Source organism: Propithecus coquereli, unplaced genomic scaffold (genome assembly GCF_000956105.1).
Source record: "Propithecus coquereli isolate 6110/MARCELLA unplaced genomic scaffold, Pcoq_1.0 Scaffold72, whole genome shotgun sequence".
In the NCBI taxonomy this organism is placed as follows: domain Eukaryota; kingdom Metazoa; phylum Chordata; class Mammalia; order Primates; family Indriidae; genus Propithecus; species Propithecus coquereli.
The window spans coordinates 188497-208327 of NW_012153285.1; positions in this window are offsets into that span (position 1 = coordinate 188497).

Sequence of the window (19831 nt, forward strand, 5' to 3'; positions counted from 1 at the left end):
AGTGAAGGACCACAGAAAAGTAAATAGGGAGAAAAGCGTGGAAAGGAATTAAATTAGATGATCTTAATTTTATCAGTAAGCAATAGACATAGGTGCGTAAAGACTGTGGAAATTTGGGACATGGAGAGAACAGAGGAGGTTGGGGATGGATCCTAGAGAGTGAGTGGGATGGTCGACCATAGATTAAAAATAGTTGACCAGCAGCACAGGTGAAAAAAACGAGAGAGTGCCTTTAAAGTGATCCTGCCATGTTTGTAATTTCCCCAGCAATATTCAGCCACCTGTGAGGTGGATTGAAGAAAGCAGAAGTGGGGTTTTCTAGGGTGGGAAAGACAGAGCTTTGTGCTAGAGAAAGAGGGTGAGGGCATGCAGCCTGCTCCTGAGAACACCGCATGAATGGCTGATCATGCCAACCAGCTTGAGTATAGAGGGATGTGATCTAGGGATGGGAGTAATGGAGGGAGAGAACAGAGCAAGGAGGAAATGGGGGCTTGGAGGTGATGATGATAAAACAGATGTAGGAAGAGTGAATGAGTAAGATGTGAAGAATGACAAAGACGTCTGGAGGCAGAAGGTGCCAGCATCTGGCTAGGCTTGTGGTGGGCAGCAATGTAATGACATGACAATAATCTGGGTATCCAAGCCCAAGGAACTGTGGTATCTGAGTGCTGGAAGGTCATCACATGAGCATCAAAGGAGGGCGGGACTATAAAGGAAATGCAAAAATTATGTTGGGGAAGGAAAAATCCATGGAAAATGGAAAATTGGTTAGCAATGGATGGCATGGACTTTTAAAAAAGAGAGGCTATTAAAAGACAGCTGCCAAGGGTCTGGAAGTGATTGTGGGGGATAAGGATGATATTGACTCCTTTCCCATCCCAGAGAGTTTGAGAGAGTAACATTCATCTAATAAATATTTAAGCGGCCAATATATAACAGACACTGGATTAGAGGGTGAGCATACAATGGGAAGACTATCTTTATGCACTTTACAATATGGTGGGAAACACAGACAATAAATGAAAAAATATATAACTATAAATCATGGTAAGATCTATGAAGAAAACAAGCATAAAGTGCAAAATATTCTTACTTGGTTATATCTGTACTCTAATGTCAAGAGTGGGGAGTATTGACTCAGCCTGCACAAACACTTAAAAACATATATCAGATCATATTATCCCTTTCTTAAAACTCATCAAGATTCTATTACACTTGGAATAAACTCCAGATTCCTTACCAAGGTCTGAAAGATTCCACATGTTCTGCTTCTTTAAACCTCTCCAAACTCTTCTCCTTCCACTCTCCCCCTGCTCCCAACCCCGCACCTGCTTCCTTTTTGCTCAAAGATTTTGATCCCTTTCCCACTGCAAGCCCTGGACGCTGGCCCTCCCACAACCCTCCTGAACTCACACTTTGCCTTGTCTCAGCTTCCTCTCTTCTCTTCAGGGAAGCCCCCATTGATCTCCTTTGCTGTGTTATCTTTGGTTCTTCTGTGCTACTCTCCAAATCTCATTCGTCAGTGAGAACGATCATTCTGGCCTCCTAAACATACCCTTTAAATCCACGTCTCCTTTGCCGTCTTCGCCACTACCATGTATCAGCTTAACCTATCACCATCTCTCATCTGTAACAGTAATTTCCAGTCTTATCATAAAAGACAGGTGGAAGGTCAGGTGTCCCCCTTTTTAGGAAAAGCTTAGAGCTGAGATATCTAATTCTGGAAGGACCTTCCTAACCATGGCTACCAATCTGTGCTCAGACAGGGGCAGACCTGCCCTGAACTCTCACCTCTCCAGCAGAGAGGGAATAGGGGTTACAGAATATCTGTGCCTATAGGGAAAAATTTGATAGGTTTGTCCAATTACTGGATTATCCAATTGCTGTGGTTTGCATACATCCTCCACAACGCATGTGTTGGAAACTTAATCCCCAGTGCATCAGTGTTGGAAGATAGGGTGTCATGAGAAGTGATTAGGCCATGAGGGCTGAGAGAATGGATCAAGGTCTTTATCGTGGCAGTGGGGTCCTCATGGCAAGAATGAACTCATTGTAAAAGGGGGAGTTCAGCTCCTTTTTACTCTCCTCCTCCTCTCCCTCCTCCCTTCCCCCTCCTCTTCCCTCTCCCTCTCCCTCTCTGTGTCTCTCTCCCCTCTTCTCTTGCTCTTCTGCCTTCCACCATGGATGGCACAGCAAGAAGGCCATTGTCAGACGCTTGCCCTTTGATCTTGGAATTCACAGCCTCCAGATTTGTGAGGAATAAATTTCTGTTTATTATAAATTATGCCAGTTCTCAGGCATTCTGTTATAGCAGCACAAAATAGATAAGACATGTATGGAGAGGTTATTCTGGGGTTTTAATTTCAAATAACATCTGGATTTGAAATCGAGCTTTACCACACATAAGTTGTGTGGACTCTGACTGGTAGTTTAACCTCCTGGTGTCTCACTGTTCTCATGAATAAAATGGGAACAACGGCTGCTTTGATAGGCTGTTATGAGAGTACCATAAGTGCTGAGCAGAGTGCCTTATCCATTCTGAATACTCAATTAATACTGATGCCTTCTATTTTGCTTTTCCCAGATTTTGTCGAGGAGAGAGGAATATATTCATAAATCTCTGAAAGTGATCTCAGGCGTTTTAAACCATGACCATCAGTGGCACAGGACTGCCCCGTGCAGCAACTCCAAATTCAGTCTGCATGCCCTGTAAAACATGGGAAAACTGAAGAATATTACACATATTGTCCCTTGTTTATAGTATTACACAGTTTTTATTTTTGCATTTCAAAGAATCGCACTATTTCAGAACTGGAAGAACCCTTAGAGGTCATTTTGTGGTGTAATAGAAATAACACTGTGCCTGGAGTCACAGGTTTCAAGTCCTGGATTTGCAGGAAACTAGCCACCTGTCTCCGGGTACCTGCCTGACCTACTTCATTGAGTTGTTAATTCTTTGACAGGATGACTCAAGTTCCCCTTGAGCATGCATGAGGGTCAATAGGTGGTTACTGTTTTAAATAACCATCAGTTTGTTTTGTTTAACATTTTTTTTAAAAAAAATAAGAAGGGCAGGCTGTCAGTGTGCAAGGTGAGGGGGTATGCCTGGAGAAGCCCAGGGGTTTGAGGGAGAGAGACAGTGAGCTATGGAGGCTGTGTGATATAACCACCTTCCTTGGTCTCCTCAATAAAACTTTAGTGAAACAACCTACCCCTGCCATAATGGTGGAGACTGATTTGTGTACTTTCACATGTCAAGATATGTGAAGTTCGCCCCCAGGATAGTTTGTAGTAAACTCAGGGCTGTTCTTAAGAATTTCAATAACATGTGAGTAACTGTAATGGCAAATTAAATAATATTAATGAAAGCATCTGAAAATGTGCGTGGCAGTCATCTGTACATCGTTATTCTTTGCTTCAATACTTTGACTTTGCAGATAAAAAATCTGAAGCTCAGAAAGTTTGTGTGATTTGGACAAAGGTATTTAACCTACTTTATAGAGATTTTATGAGAGCTAAATGAGATGTAAAGCACTTGCTTAGGCCCTGGTACACAGTAAGCATTTAATAAATGTTACCAAATATTATTATTGCTGCTACTCTGCTTCTGCTGTTGATGCTGCTGCTGGTGCCAGAAGACCTATGTGTAAGTGCCCCTTCTGCCACACCTTCCTTTTCCAACTGCATGTAATTTTGTTTTTAAAGCAATTGTTGGTCTTGTATCTGAAAAGGTAAATTCGATGAAATAGATTATGGAAAAAAGGTCTGAAGCAAGATTATGCAATTTTTAAAAAGCAAAAACAAAAAAATTAACACTTTAACTAAAGTAATTATCTCAACAACAGTGAGAATGGTCAATTAGAATTTACGAATGAGATACCTCATTTGAATACTCATCAAAAGCTATTACTCTTAGTGCCCAAACTATTCCAGGCTCTAAATTAGACATTTAGTTAGGATTTGGTCAGGGAGAATTTGTTCATGTTCATTCATTCTTCATTCAGAAAATCTTGCCTTTTATGTAACAGGCACAGTTCTAGCTAACATTAATTGAATATTTCTTTTGTTTAGAGCTATGTTGTAAGGGAACTGAGGCTCTGGAAGAGAAGACGGTGCTGCTTACAAAGCGTAACATATTGAAGATCACACAAACAGTGATAAAATTACTACCAAAGGAGAAATGAGAGATATTGGAAGGAAGCAGCATCAAGGCATATTTAGAATCGTTTGAAGTTAATCCCCAAAGTCTTCCTAGAGGAGGAGGCTACATAGGGATGCCTTGCAGGTGGTAATTGGCATGAAAGAGGGAAGGTGGGACTTCTAGGACAGCAGTATTACAGGGTGTGGTGGGCTAGTAGGCTGGCTAGTTTTCTTTGTTTCCTGCATTGCAGGCATTTTTCCTTGTAAATGTGGCCTCAGAAACACATCATCCATTTTTTCACATTTCCTCAACTTCTCCTTAATTTCTTATTTGTCAGCGAAGAAACAGCTAACATCTACTAAAGAGAAGCTCCTTGTGTTTGGCTTTGGCTAGTTCTAGCATTAACTATCCATCAATCATTCAGAGCCTTAAGGAACAATTGCTTCCTAGGGTAATTCCCACCGGACTCTGAACACTGTCTTTTCCTGTGCCCCACTCTGCAACTCATTCAAATCATAAATGCTGGGCTGTTTGGCTACTGTATTAGTCAGGGCTCTCCAGAGAAACAGAACCAATTATAAGATATTGGCTCACACAATCATGGAAGCTGAGAAGATCCACAATCATGGAGCTGGAGACCCAGGAACTCTGGTGTTGTAGATTGAAGGCCAAAGAGCTAGAGAACCCAAGATATAGATCTCAGTCTGAGTCTGAAGGCCTGAGAGCCAGGACAGGAGAGCGATATTCCAGCTCAAACAATCAGGCAGGAAGAGAGTATATCCTCCCTTCCTTCATCTTTTTATTCTATTTAGGCTCTCAAGAAATTGGACGATGCCCACACATGTTGGAGAGGGCCACTCTCTTTGCTTAGTCTATCTATTCAAATGCTAATCTCTTCCAGAAACACTCTCACAGACATACCCAGAAATAATGTTTAACCAGATATCTGCACATCTTGTGTCCAGCAAAGTTGACACATAAAATTAGCTATCACAGCTCCACAGGGTGAAGATACCTACACATAATCTGTATTTCAGTAGGCTATATAAAATAACAGTAGACTTTCCGAGGATAATTGTTATTAATATAAGGGTCTTAGAGTTCACTGACCTTCTCACATCATTTTATCTAATACAACAACACAGTGTGTGGGTATTAAGATTGATTTCATTATTTAGATGAGGAATTTGAAATTTAGAAAGTCGAGTGAATTACCCCAATATCATGGATAGAAAGTGATGGAGCCAGGACCTGAAACCCCACATTATGACTCACCATACCCGATGCCCACACCAAATCTTTTTTAAAATTTATTTTTATTGAAATATAAATTACATCAAAACTCATATATCTCAAGTGTACACCTCAATAAAGTTTTTTACATATGAAAAAACCCAAGCAACACCACCTATATAAAGATATAGAACCAGAAGTTTCCCTCCTGTGCATTCTCAGTCAATATTCCCCATCCTCAAAGGCAACTACCACTTGCTGACTTCTCCCACCTCAGCTTAGTGTCGCTTGTTCTCAGACTCCATATTAACAGGAGCATGCAGCATGGACTTTTATTGTGTCTGAGTTTTTTTGTTCCACACAGTACATTTGAGATTCATTCACATTGGTGTGTGTAGCAATACTTTTCTTTTCATTGCTGTGTATTATTCTATTATCTGAGCATTCTACAACTTATGTATCCATTCAACTAGATGGATCCTAGATGTTGATGGACATCTAGATCGTTTTCAGGTTTGTCCTATTATGAATTGAGTTGTTACAAACATCCTTGCTTGTGTCTTTTAGTGGATAGATACACATTCCTCTGGGCATATACCTAAGAATGGAACTGCTGGGCAAGCTATTTTAGCTTTCGTGACTGCTTCCCAGTAGCTTTCCAAAGAGGCCTGTCTTAATTTATATACCTATCAGCACTGTACGGGAGTTCCACTTATGTCATATCTTTGCAAACGTTTGGTATTGCTGGTGTTTTAAATTTAAGCCATTCTGGTGGGCATGTAGGGGCAAACCAGATCTTGAGGGAGACACTCGGTTTGGTTGTAAAATATAGCATGGCATTACCTTCTTGTTCCCACTCATTTACCCACGAGAAAGTTTCTCTTGATACTAGGCTTGGTTGAGGAGTAGGGGTTGGTAGTGTCAGTGCAGAACTAGATCCTTTCTGTCTGACTCCAGCTGGATCCCAGCTCCTGTATGTTAGTCTGTCTTGTGTAAATTTGGAAATTCACTGGCCAATATGAAGCTCTGTTTTCTCACTTACAAAATGAAAAACTTGGAGTAGCCATCTAAGTTCTTTCTAGTCCGTTGATCTATAGCTTCTCTCATACCCCTAATGCATGTACCCCTTATGCATTGTGAAATTCCTATCGGATTTCAAAATAAAGATCTTCTACATTCTTTTCCAATATTCTTCAGTCAAATAGCTTAGGTACTTACCCCAAACCTGCAAAAGTTATTCTTATTTTTGATCCAACCCTGTCCTTTTTTAATTACATAAATTGGCATCCTTTCTCTTACTCTTTTCTTCCACAGTTTTGATCCAAGTGTCTCACTTTTCCCAGCTCTATTGATGGACATCTAGATTGTTTTCAGGTTTGTCCTATTAAGAATTGAGTTTTTACAGACAACGTTGCTCATGTCTTTTAGTGAATAGATACACACTTCCTCCACAATGTTACTGAGCTCTTTTCTGATTGCTCACTAGTGACCATTCTGGTGGCTCCAGTGCCCTCTTTTAAGTACTGCTTCTATATGACATCTCTGCAACATTGGCACGTTCCTTCTCCCTTAGACTCCATGAAAGGGTTGCTTCTCCTCCTCCTCTCCCTCCCTCCCTTCTTTTTGTGCTAGATTATTATCAACTCAGTATCATCCCTGTCCCCTTCCAAACTTTCTTCTGATTTTCAAGATAGAAGTAGTAAAATTAAATCTTCCAGATTTCCTTTTCCAGCAGAGTTTTGAGTTAGATTCTGACAAAGAGAAGCACTGCACAAGATTTGGAAGGTAGACGAAAAGAAAAGCCATTTTTCTCTAGTGGCAGCTGCTGGCAGACATGTGGGCAGGCAGCAGACGCAAGATTTACAGCAGCTTCTAGGAGAGCTCCTGCAAATCACCTGCTTTGGTGCTACAGTCTGGGGATATTGTCAGCAGGGGCTTCCTAACCATCCAAATTTCCTGCAGGCTGGCTGTGGTTTTTCTTTCACCTTTGCACGCGAGCTGTTAGAATGGTTGTGGTAAATCTCTAATTATTCACTTTATACTGCACCTTGAAATAAAATTTTCTGAATTCATCAGGTTAGAGTAACTCTTATAATAAATCTCAATGGCTTAACATAATAAGTTCATTTTTTAACCATGTCTTAATCTAATGAAGATGGTAGTGGTAAGAGTGGGGGTGGGGATGGGAATGAGGGACTCTGTTTCAAAGGGCCATTCAGGGACTTCAGCTGATGGAGGCTCTGCCATTGGCTTAAGGTGGCCTTGGGCTTTGGTGTCCAGCTGGGAGAGAAGGAAAGAAGATAAAACAAAATGATTCCATACTGAGCCCTAGATTGGCACATGCCACTTCCTCTAATAGTCCACTAGCCAAGCACAAGAGCCAGCCTAACTGCAAGAAGGGCTCTTTTTTATCCAGCTCCTTTTACTTGGCTCAAGCTTTAGATGTTGGTGTTCCTTGTAGCTCTGAAATCAGATCTCTTTTTTCATTCTGCCCGTATCACCCCAAAGAGTTCTTACCTACTCGAATTACTTCAACTCCTGTCTCTGCTTCTGATTTCCCCACCTGGAATGTACTTCCATCTTCTGTCCTTCTGGTGAGTGCCCTTCAAGGCACAGATAGTTCTTCCTTTTTGAAAGTGTTTCCAAGCACTCATTGGCACACCCACAACCAGATCTTGTTTTTGCACGTAGCTATAAAACACCAGCCCAATTATGGTACATATGGTTACTGTTTACCTGTTTTCTCTCCGTGTCAGTGTGATTCCTTTGATAGCAAGGAAAACAGGTCATGTATTTTGGGCCAGTCTCCTACATCAACTTCTCAATATGTCATAAGTATTCATTAAATGTTATTAAAATGAATTGATAGCCTAAATATTGACAAATATGGGTAACTGAACAATAGTCCTAGGCATCTCTCAACTATAATTTGCATCTTATTAATAGAAATTAAATTAAAACCTCTATGGTTGAGTAATGTCTATGGTTAGCATTTAATATATATTTGTAGAATGAACAGATTAAAAATAATTTATGCTTTAAGTAAGGAATTTGTGTACATATGCTAAAATAACTCTCTCATGATTTTTTTCTACAATGCACAAGATTCCTGTAGGTGTTTTTTGTGTAGTTGGCTTTTATTATTACAGGTCATTGACAAGGTACACATTCAATGCAGATCTCCTGGACTCATAGATTTCCTGCCATACTCACCTGTTCTCACTTGAATTCCCTCTTCTCACCTTCTGTTTTCCTCTCTCCTTTGCCAGCGGTTCTTCTCGTTATCTCCCTTCCCCTAATTTATCACTGTCTTTATTGAATTTGCAAGGTTGTGACAGCATGAAGAGACAAAGAAACAGGGAAATTCCTCAGAGGAACAGACGTTTTCCCTCCATAAATTTCAATTCTTGAGCCCCCCTCTCCACTTTAGGTTATGATTTTTAACAGATTTTTACAAGTGTTCAGTTAGGCAAGGCATCACCAAGAAATATAATTGTGACACAAATAATGTCTATAATTTGTCTAGGGGCTGTTATCTTTTCTCTGAATTAATACTAGATCAATACCCTCATAAGTTGTCAGGAGCATTGCCATTAAAGTGATATCTTTATAAACAAACAAACTATTTCATCCAGTTTCACCAGGTACTCTGCTCAGCAATGAGAGAGCGGGCATACAAAGAGACAAAGGCAAATTCTTTGCCTGCACTAATTTATAATCTATATATGAATTTGAGATAGTGATAATTTATGCTTATGGAAAAATTGATAGAACTTCCTTCACAAAATTCTAAAATTCTGCTTTTTTTGTTCATCTTCATTACTTCTCTGGTTTTATTACATCTCATTATTAAATTTTTATTATTCCTATGCTTATATTTGCACATCTATTCATTCATTCTATAAATATTTAATAGAAACCTACTATGTGTGGGGCCATTATAGCTTTTGGGCACACGGCAAAGAACAGAGTCTTTGCCCTCAAAGAACTTGTGTTCCGGTGGGAGAGAGGCAATAGACCAAGAGGCAATAAATGCTATCAAGAAAAAAATAAAGTGGGTTAAAGTGATAAAAGACCAGGGATATTCTTTCTGAGGAGGTGACATTTAAGTAGAAACATGATTGAAGTAAGAATTAGCTATGAAAGGAACCAATAAATAGCATTCCAGGCAGACGGAGCAGCAAGTACAGAGGACCTGGGACATGAATGAACTTAATGGACCAGATAGAAAGCCTGTGTGACTAGAGCTGAGCTAATGCACTCTAACTTACGTATTCATAACTTTTTAGTTTATCTAATCTTTTCACACCCATTATTTTATTTGCACCTCGCAACAAGATAGCTATTATTGCTTCTACTTTACAGATGAAGAAACTGAAGCTCAAAGCTTAGGCAATGACTTTTCCAAAGAGATGGAACTTGGCTTTAATTCCTAGTCTTCAGACTCCTAATCAAGTGCTTTTCCCATACTTTGGAGAATGCTATTATGAATGCTTGCTTGGCTCTGGGCTACCTTTAGGGTAATAGAAATTCTGTAAGATCACTTCCAGGGAAAGGAGGGCACGGAAGGATGAGTAGCCACCATGAGCTGTCATTCCCAAATCATAGGTGGGATTCTGGGGCAGGGTATAGATCTCTGCCTCCTTACCAGAGTTTCCTTGGACAGTGGGATGATCTCTAGGACATAATCCTGTCAAAGAAAGAACCTTCCAATGGTCTGGGACTGATTGCCTAAGTAGAGTTAGAGAGCAGGTCTCTACCACTCGCACTGACACTCTGTGTGCGTATGGCCTGGAAAGGAAGCTCAGTGAAAATATCTTGAGTGGGGGCCAGATGGACCCTGATGCCCACATGATGCTCAGAGAACTTCAGCACAGGATGAGTTCTTTTAATCATTAGATTTACATCCCTTCCTATGTCTTTGCTAATTAATAAAGCCAAAAATGTAGGTGATAAGATAATACATGTACACAGAGGGAGGCCGGGCATGTGATTAAGTTAATTCCTTCATGAAACATTTACTGAGCACCTACTGACTATCAAACACCGTGATGGGTGCTGAAGATGACAAGACGTGGTCCCTCCGTTAAGGAAGGCTGGGATCTAGAGGAACACCAAACATGTGAATTCATGATTATCACACAGGAAGACTGTCATGGAGGAGGCATCTATAGAACACTACAGAAGAAAAGCAGGGGAGAAACTTTGCCACCTTCCCTGTCCCGTCATCCTTTCCATGTTGTCTTATTGAGAAAGAGAGTGTCACAGCCCTGTTTCTGGTGAAGAAAGTACTCATTTGATAGAAAAAGCCTCCATTGCCTTCCTCAGGTGACTTACCAGGAATTGAATAATTTCTGGGAGTCTTTGGATAGCCATCTGTATGTCATAAAAATGGCAGTCTATCATTAGCGAAAATAAATTCATGGAGTAAGGATTTATTGTGATAAAACACACAGATGAGATATCAGTGGATAGTTAAAAGTTTCCACATTTGGTAATATTTAGGTATAAAATAGGCATATCTGTGCAGAGGGGTTGGAAAGCTGAGGGTTGGGTGGATGATTTTGAGATGTTTGTTTTAGCTATCTGATTTTTATTACAGTCTGTGCTAAACCGTTGCCTCAGAGACAATGTACAGATTGTATTTCCTGAAGTCATACAGTTGAAAATGTATTAAGCATGAGCAAAACTTGATGCTTATTAAATAAAAATTCTCCCCAATTTTGCATGATTCCTCCTAAATAACTTTCCCGACTTTGGGACTCACATACCAACACCTCAGAGAATGGAAATTCTAGCACCCGCTCACCATTTTTGGTCTAAATGCAGACACATACCCTGACGCTCCTGAAAGGCTTGTTCTCCTACTGTACATCCTCTCATCTCTTGCCGCATTCTCTCATTTTTCACCTTCCCCTTACACTTCCAACTTGACCCTCCATGTAGTCATCTGATTGACTCCTTGGACCTCCTGTGCCAGGATGCGGGTTTTATGTCAGCCTGCCTTGGGACACAGTCCAGAATTTCCAAGCCTGAAGTTGCCCCCACAGTGAAAGGCAGGTAGTCCAGCCACGTTCTGTTCACTTCGATCAGGTCACGCAGTTTCAAATCTTGCCATAACACCAAATTCACTCACAGGAACCTACAGAGCAAGGGGAAACGAGTAAGGTAACTTTGATTATAAGACCATCTGGAGACTGTGGAAATAGAATGGAAACCATGCTGTAATAGATCTCACAATAACTGAGTGAGCTTTTCTCACTGTGTCCTAACAACTGGCCACTGTTTTGAAGTGCAAAATTGTCTCAGACTGAGAGATGTCTCAGGCAAATATGTATACAGTTGATCCCTATTATTTGCAGGATCTGTATTTGCAAGTTTGCCTATTTGCTAAACTTTTTTTGTAACCCCCAAATCAACACTCTCCATGCTTCCATGGTCATTCAAGAACATGTGCAGAGCAGTGAAATATTTGCCATCTGACATGCATATTCCCAGCTGAAGTCGAACAAGGCGATATTCTGTTTTCTTGTTTCAGCTCTTATACTGTAAACAAGTGTCCTTTTCACAGTCTATTTAGTGTGAAAAGAACACTTTTTTTTTCATGTTTGTGCTTATTTTTCGGTGATTTCAGTGTTTAAAATGGCCCCCAAGTGTAGTGCTGAAGTGCTGTCTGTTGTTCCTAAGTGCAAGAAGACTGCGATGTGCCTTATGGAAAAAATATGTGTGTTAAATAAACTTCATTCGGGAATGAGTTACAGTGCTGCTGGCCGCGAGTTCAATGTTAATGAATCAACAATACATATTAAATAAGGCGTCATTAAACAGGGACACACATAAAGCAAGATTGATGAAAGTGTGACCAGAGGTGCTCAGGAATCTAACCCTGCATTTCCCCTAGGAGCAGGGTTCAGTATTTGCTAATTCAGTGTTTGTGGCAACTTTTTAGAACATAATCGGAATGAATAATGAGAATTGACTGTTTGTTTTTTATTAGTACCTAAAAGGAGTCATTTATAAATCTATTCACTATCTCATTAAGTACATTCTGAAAGAAAATTATGAAATTTATATAATCTTCTCTAATGAATAAACACATACAATTCTTTGTGAGATAAAATAATTGTTTATAACTAATTGGAGCTTGCTGAGCTTCACTAAAATTTATTTTCTTTGTTTGCGAACAATGCTACATTTCAAGGTAAGGAAACAAAGGAAGGCCACCTCCTGATCAGCCCCTGCATTTGTGGAGAACAAGGCTATTCCACTTACCATAGAGCTTTGTGAAACATTCATAATTCATAGAAGGGGCCATCTGAAAACATTTCCCAGAATTGTCACAAAATTCTGTCAGCTCCTGCAGCGATGAAAAAGTACAGTCTTGTGAATATGATTAAGGTGCATTGGAATCTAAGAAAACCATCAATAGCCACTCTGGCTCTCTTCACGCTCTTGGAATGTAGTCTCTGGAGGAAAGTGGGTTCTGACAGATGATTTCATGGCATTTTTACTCAGTGTGGGATGTATTTTAGAAGTGTACCAAAACCTTGACCTTTATTTTATTTTTTTCTTTATTGTTGATTTAGAAGATTAGAGGCATTCCAAAATCTTTTTCTAAATGTCTTCTCATATATGCAGCAAAAAGGATTCAGAAAGGATTTGACACATATTGTAGAAGCATAAATCAGCCATGGGGAGGATATTTGCAAATTGCTGTCCGAGTTATAATTTCATCTCATTAGGGAAGAAAGGACAGGCAAGTGTACTAGCAGTTATAGATCAGGAATTGCATTTTCTTTCTAGAGCAGTGAGGATCTTGTGGTATGAAACCCCCTTCTGAGAAAACTATGCAGGTTTTTATTGTGCATAAAAATCCTTCTCTGGTGGGCTTTTGCAGTTTACAGAAAATGTGTAAACCAAAATTAGAAACTGCTTAGCTTTTACATTTTAATGACTTCTTAGCTTTAGTATAAAAATAAGTGACGGGATTCATGATATAATTTTTATTTTCTTGATGGATTAAATTGAACATATGGTCTCAAGTAAGTTTGTGAAATATACTTATCTAGTCACTGACGTCCAGAATATTTGATAGGTCAAGGTTGAAGGCATGTGGTGTAGGAGCTGTGAGGACCAATGAGTAATACTTGTGGTCACATTTGCGTAATTTTTGTTAACAAAGCCTGCCTTCTAAATACAGATGTCTTGTGTTCTAACTTTGAGGTTTTCTGATAATACAGATGGTAAATGCAATAATTTCAGAATATGCAATAAGTATAATGACAGAGTATTTGCAGTCACTTAACATATCATATTATTTCATCCTTTTAACAGCCCTATGAAGGTATCAGTAAACAAGTATTTATTCAGTGCCTTCTTTAAAATTTTTAAAATTATTTTTATTGTAGTAAAACATACACAACAGAAAATTTTTACCAATTTTAAGTGTACAGTTCAGTGGCATTAAGCACACTCATGATGTTGTGCAACTACCACCATTATCTAGTTCTAGAATTTTTCATCTTCCCAAACAGAAACTCAGAACCCATTAAACAATAACTCCTTATTCCCCTCTCCTCCCAGACCCTGCTAACTTCTATTCTACTTTCTGTTTCTATGACTTTGCCTACTCTAAGTACTTCCTATAAGTGGAATCATGCAATAGTTATCCTTTTGTGACAGGCGTATTGCACTTGGTATGAGGTTTCCAAGGTATATCCATGTTATAGCATATATCAGAATTTCATTCCTTTTTCAGGCTGAATGAACAATTAATTTTCCAGGACCTACTAATGTTCCAGACACTATTCTAGACCTGAAGTTCTTATTGGGAAGTGTTTGAGTTTATGTCTCCTGAAGAGTCTCCATGCTCTGAAAGCTTGATCATTTTACCCTGACTTTTGGCTTCCAGACAGGACAATGTCTTTCCCTTTTTCAATCCCAAATTCCAAACTTGAACCTCAAATTACTACTCTTTGAGTAATTCTATAAATATATAATTATTAATAATCTATTCTAATCACTACAAAGAATGTTGTGAAATACTATAATGGTGATGTCTTTAAGCTGGAGTTTCTAAGCTTTAAATATTTAACGGCATGCCAAAGGAAGTGCCATGGTACTACATGGGAGACAGCCACTTGTAATTTATACCCATCAGATAGTGCTTGTCTACCAAATTCAATACATCAAATTTCTCTTTCTTCCCAGGATGAAAGAAAGTACCAAAGCAAACCAAAAATGTTATTCCCATGATTAACAAAGCAGGCAAACAATATTTCTGAATATATTGGAAGGAGGAATCCCTATGAAATAAAGATTATGTATTTGAACAAATTTACAAGCAGAAATTAAAAGCTGAGACTAAATATAAGGATGAAACCATCCTAATAAAAAGCATCATGGAAAACACCAGAGTAGAAGCATAACCGGGACAACATAAGGACAAAAATATGGCCCAGTAGGATCAGAAGAGGATTCCCTTGACTTAATGGCTAAGTTTTCATGTGAATTCCTAGTATATAGGAAAAAGACTTTGATTTCAGAATGCCACTATTAATATAATGTTTGAAGTCTATGATACTAATCTAGGTTTTATTAACTATATAGCAAATGTATTTTAATTGTATAGAATTGGCTCAGTAATTCTTTACACATGTTTGTTGTATTCAGAAAGTCCCAAGCTAATTAATTCCTCTAGGTCAGTGGCTCCGAAACTGTAGATGCATTAGCATCGCTGGGAGAGTTTGTTAAAACCTAGGTTGCTGGGCCCCCTCCCTGAAGTTTCTGACTCAGTAGATATGTTGTGGAGCCTGAGATTTGCATTTCTGACAAGTTCCCAGGTGATGCTAACACTGCTTGTCTGGGGACCACATTTTAAGAACTGCTAGGTAAATCTAGGTCTACGTAGATGTTTGAATAAGATGAGTTGAAGTTCAGTTAAGAATCTGATTAAGTATGCTATTTTTCAAATCCGCTTATCTTTTCTACCATCATTGTTACTTACCTTTGATATTCAAGCCACCATCAGTCTCACCTGAATTACAACAGCTTCAAACTGGTCCCCAACTTCCTTTCTTGCCTTCCTCCCATTTATCCTTCACAAAGATGCCAGGGTTATCTTTCAAAAGCCTAAATCAGATCCTTCTGCTCTCTTCCTTAAAGTTGTTCAAATGCTTTTCACAGCACGTTCTCTGTAACACCCAATCTTTGTACCACGGCTGTCCAGGACTCATGTGATTTGCCCCTGCCCAACTTTCCATCCCCATCCCATCTCCTGCCTTCCTCCTTCTGAGTCACTAAGCTTTAGTCTCACTGACATCCTTTCAGCTCCTTCAAACACACCAGAATTTTCTCCCTTGGGACTTTCGAACCGTGCCCTGCCCCCCGCCACATGCCCTTTGCCGCCATAACCTCTCCTCACCTACTCTTCTCTGGCTAGTTCTTTCTTTTCTTTTTCCTTCAGATGTCAGCCTATATAGCATCTCCTCAAAGACATCTTTCTGACCATACACATTTAAAGTAGGTCCCTCCTTTTATCCTGCTTCTTGTTAGACTCTATTACTTTCTTGTATGGCCTTCATCCTAATTGTAGTTACATACTTGTTTGTCTAGTTACTTCTTTACCATCATTAGGCTTTAACTTGTTGCGAATGGGATCATGTCAGCACAGGGCCTCAGAGACAGCAAGTGTTCAATTTGTTAAATCACTGGAAGCATAGGAGCAAGCAAGCTGTTATCATATACGATGTTTATTCTCTGGATTCAATAGAGTAACAAATCTGTCACTTGGAACCTTGCTGCTTCCGTTAATGCTACTTGATGCTTTTTCTCTGAGACATACCCATCATTCCATCTTTGATTGCTGAAACTTTGGTGGCCTACTTCAGCATGGTTAGTGACTAAACCGCAAGGCTTAGCATCATTGTCCCACTTCTATCCTTGTGCTATTATTCCAAAGAGCCTCCTGAGAGGGCTGCCCAAGGAGCTCAGGAAATTGAGATGCTTTGATTAAATAATTAATCAGAGTGTTTCCAGAACAAGGGAAGAAATGATCTTTTAGCAGTGTACACTACCTCAAAGACTACATTTAGAGATTGTGTTTAGTTTAGTATAAGGGGAAGTTAGAGGCTATTCAGTAGAGGGCAGCTAGTATAGTCTAGAATTTGGGAAGTCTGCTGCAGGAATGAATGAATAGTACATGAACTAGGGAGAAAATTGTGAAGGAAGAAGCTGCCATCTTGGAAAAGAATGAAGCTTGTACTAACTTGTCCCGGGGGAACGGCAATTTTCAGACAGAAGTTATAGGGAAGTGGATTTTGGGTCAACATAAGGAAGCATTTTTCAACAAGTAGAGCAGTTGATAAATAGAATGGATTTACCTCGTGAAAGCACGAACTTCTCTCACCACTGGAAGTGTTCAGACAGAAACAGTGAAGAAGGTGGGGGAAGGAAGGAATTAATATTTATTGTGAAATAGTCACTTTTCTTATATAATAATACAAAGGAAATCTTATTTTCATGCAGCAGACTTTTCGAAACTCACACTACCTTTCTGGGGGAGGGGATATTTTGAGAAGCTTCTTGGGCTGGAGTGGTGTTGAGCTGCTCATGGGACATGTTTGAGCAGCAGTGGATGGTCGTGGTTCAGCTGATTAAAAACGTTTCATTTTGCTGAATTCTCTTTGCAAACTGAAGAGAGAGCTCAGTATTTCAGAATAATTGAGGAAGGGTGAGGAAGATTCTAGGGAGATTAATTCTGAGAAGAAAACAATGTGAAATGAGGTAGCTGCTAGGGTAGAGAAATTTTGAGGGAAGAAGAGAGATGCTTAATGGGAAATTTGGTGATGTTTCTTCCTGAGGTCTACAGTAGGAAATCTTTTTTTTCCCCCAATCTCTTCACCTAATTTCTGCAAAATATACATTTCTTTATTAATGAAGTGTAGATCTGGCTACATTTTTGGGAAACCAGTAAGTCCTGAATGTGGTCCAAAAATTGGATCAGAGCAACCATGGTGGACCATGGAAAAACAACATATCTGTGTTATACACCTCAATTAATTCTCATAGCAACAGGATCCAGAGGGCAACAATGTCTCCATTTACAGGTGAGGAAAATGAGGCATGGAGAAGTTTAAGTCCCGTTTTCTAAATAAATAGATGATTCATCTGATTTTACTATACCAAAGGCAAATTGAAAGAAATTCTTTCTTTGGTTGTAAAGTTAGGCTAGATTATCCCCAATATCTTTTATTTTTTAAAATTTCATGGAGCAGGAGACAGTATCCAAGAGTGACCTCTCTGATAACATAAGAGCAAAGAGTTGTAGCCGTGATGCAAATAGAGATTGTGAGGTAGTTATTTCCTAGGACTAGGTGCAATAGTGTGTGACCAGCTCAGCCATACAAGACCTGCTGCTTATAAGGACCCTACACTTGATTTAATGCTGTGCTGTCACTATCTTGAAATTCTTAATAATTAAAAATTTTTTAATAACTGTTGAATAAAGAGCCCTGGATTTTGATTTGCACCAAGCTCACAAATTATATAGCTGGTCCTGGCTATAGTCAAAGGAGTTTTAGTTACCTGATACTGACACATTATCCAAAGAGCCTAATAATGTTTTAGAGGCCATAGAACCTTGGTTTTAGAAGGCACCTTGGTATATCACTCAATTTAGTAGTTCTCACTGCTCTCTATGTATCAGGATCATTTGAAGCACTTTTGAAATCAATGTATATCTGTGTCCCAACCCCAGAGATTCTAGATTTAATTGGTCTGAGGTGGGGCAACATCTTTTTAAAAAGCTCTGTAGATGACTCTAAGAACCATGACCTAATTCATTGGTACCTATGACTGTACTGTTTAGTCTGACCTGTTATATTTCGTTTAGTTTTATTCATTCAACAAATGTTAGCTCAATTTTTACTATGTGTAGAACATTGTAGTAAGTTTTATAGGGTATAGAAAGATAAACAAAGGCCATTGTCACCAAGAATCTAATTATATGGTATGTTTTCTAGTTGGTTTGACCACCCAGTCCACCCCTCTGGTTCTCTGAGGAAATCTTTGTCTCCTTCCTCTCTGTTTCCATACTGAGTGTTTAGCATCATTACACATCTTCCTTCCCTCGAAAGGTCTGAAGGCTTTAAACAATGTAACTTTGTTTCCTCATGAACATGTTTGGGCTCCCAGTGTAACCCGTGTCCCTGCCTTTAGGTAGTACTATACTCCTAGAGAATAGGCATATACATTCATAAATGCCCATTGTTAGAAGAAACTTATTTATTTTTACAATAAGCAGTCCCAATGCTTACAGCCATGTTTAAGAGCGAAGCCTACACATTTTATCTCCTGCAAGATCTCGTCATCATCACTATATGGGTTGTAGTTTAAATTTTAGGTGTTTTGTATGATCTTGTTTTCTTTCGTATGAAACCAGCGGAGCATGCCCTCCAATCATATAAATACAACAGGGCTGTGGCAGAGCCCCTATTTTTAATCTCAAAGGAGTGTTTGTTGTTAATATTTGGTGAGATGGCAAATAGGGAATTAATTCTTAATGTTTCTCTTGCTTGGGGATTTTCTTGGCTATAGGAGCCATAAAAGGCTCTTGTTGTGGCCAGAAACCAATGACAAATCCATTTAGGAATTCATTATTCATGTCTCCTTTGCCCTGCTGAAGCCCCACACTGGTTGGGAAGTAGTTACCGTTTCTCTCTGAGGACCTCAGCCTCACCCACAAACACTGTAGTTCACAGCTTCTCCATGAAGGGTCATTCACAGCTCTAAAGACTGTGAAAGAAACAGTTTTACTTTATCCTTGGTCTGTGTAAGGAGCAGGTCTACAGTTTTTTTTTTTTATTTCAGCATATTATGGGGGTACAGATGTTTAGATTACATGTGTTGCCTTTGCCTCCCCCCCCAAGTCCGAGTTTCAAGCGTGTTCATCCCCTGGATGGTGTGCCTTGCACTCTTTGTGTATGCAAATACTGGTCCCCTCCCCCCAACCCCCCGCTGCCCGACATCCAATAGATGTTATTCTTATATATACATTTATGTGTTGGTCAGTTAATACCAATTTGATGGTGAGTACATGTGGTGCTTGTTTTTCCATTCTTGGGATACTTCACTTAGTAGAATGCGTTCCAACTCTATCCAGGAGTATACAAGAGGTGCTATATCACCATTGTTTCTTAAAGCTGAATAGTACTCTATGGTATACATATACCACATTTTATTAATCCACTCATGTATTGATGGACACTTGGATTGTTTCCACATCTTTGCAACTGTGAATTGTGCTGCTATAAACATTTGAGTGCAGGTGTCTTTCTTATAGAGTATCATTTGTTCTTTTGGGTAGATGCCCAGTAATGGGATTGCCGGATCGAGTGGTACTTCTACTTGTATCACTTTAAGATATCTCCAAATTGCTTTCCACAGAGGTTGCACTAG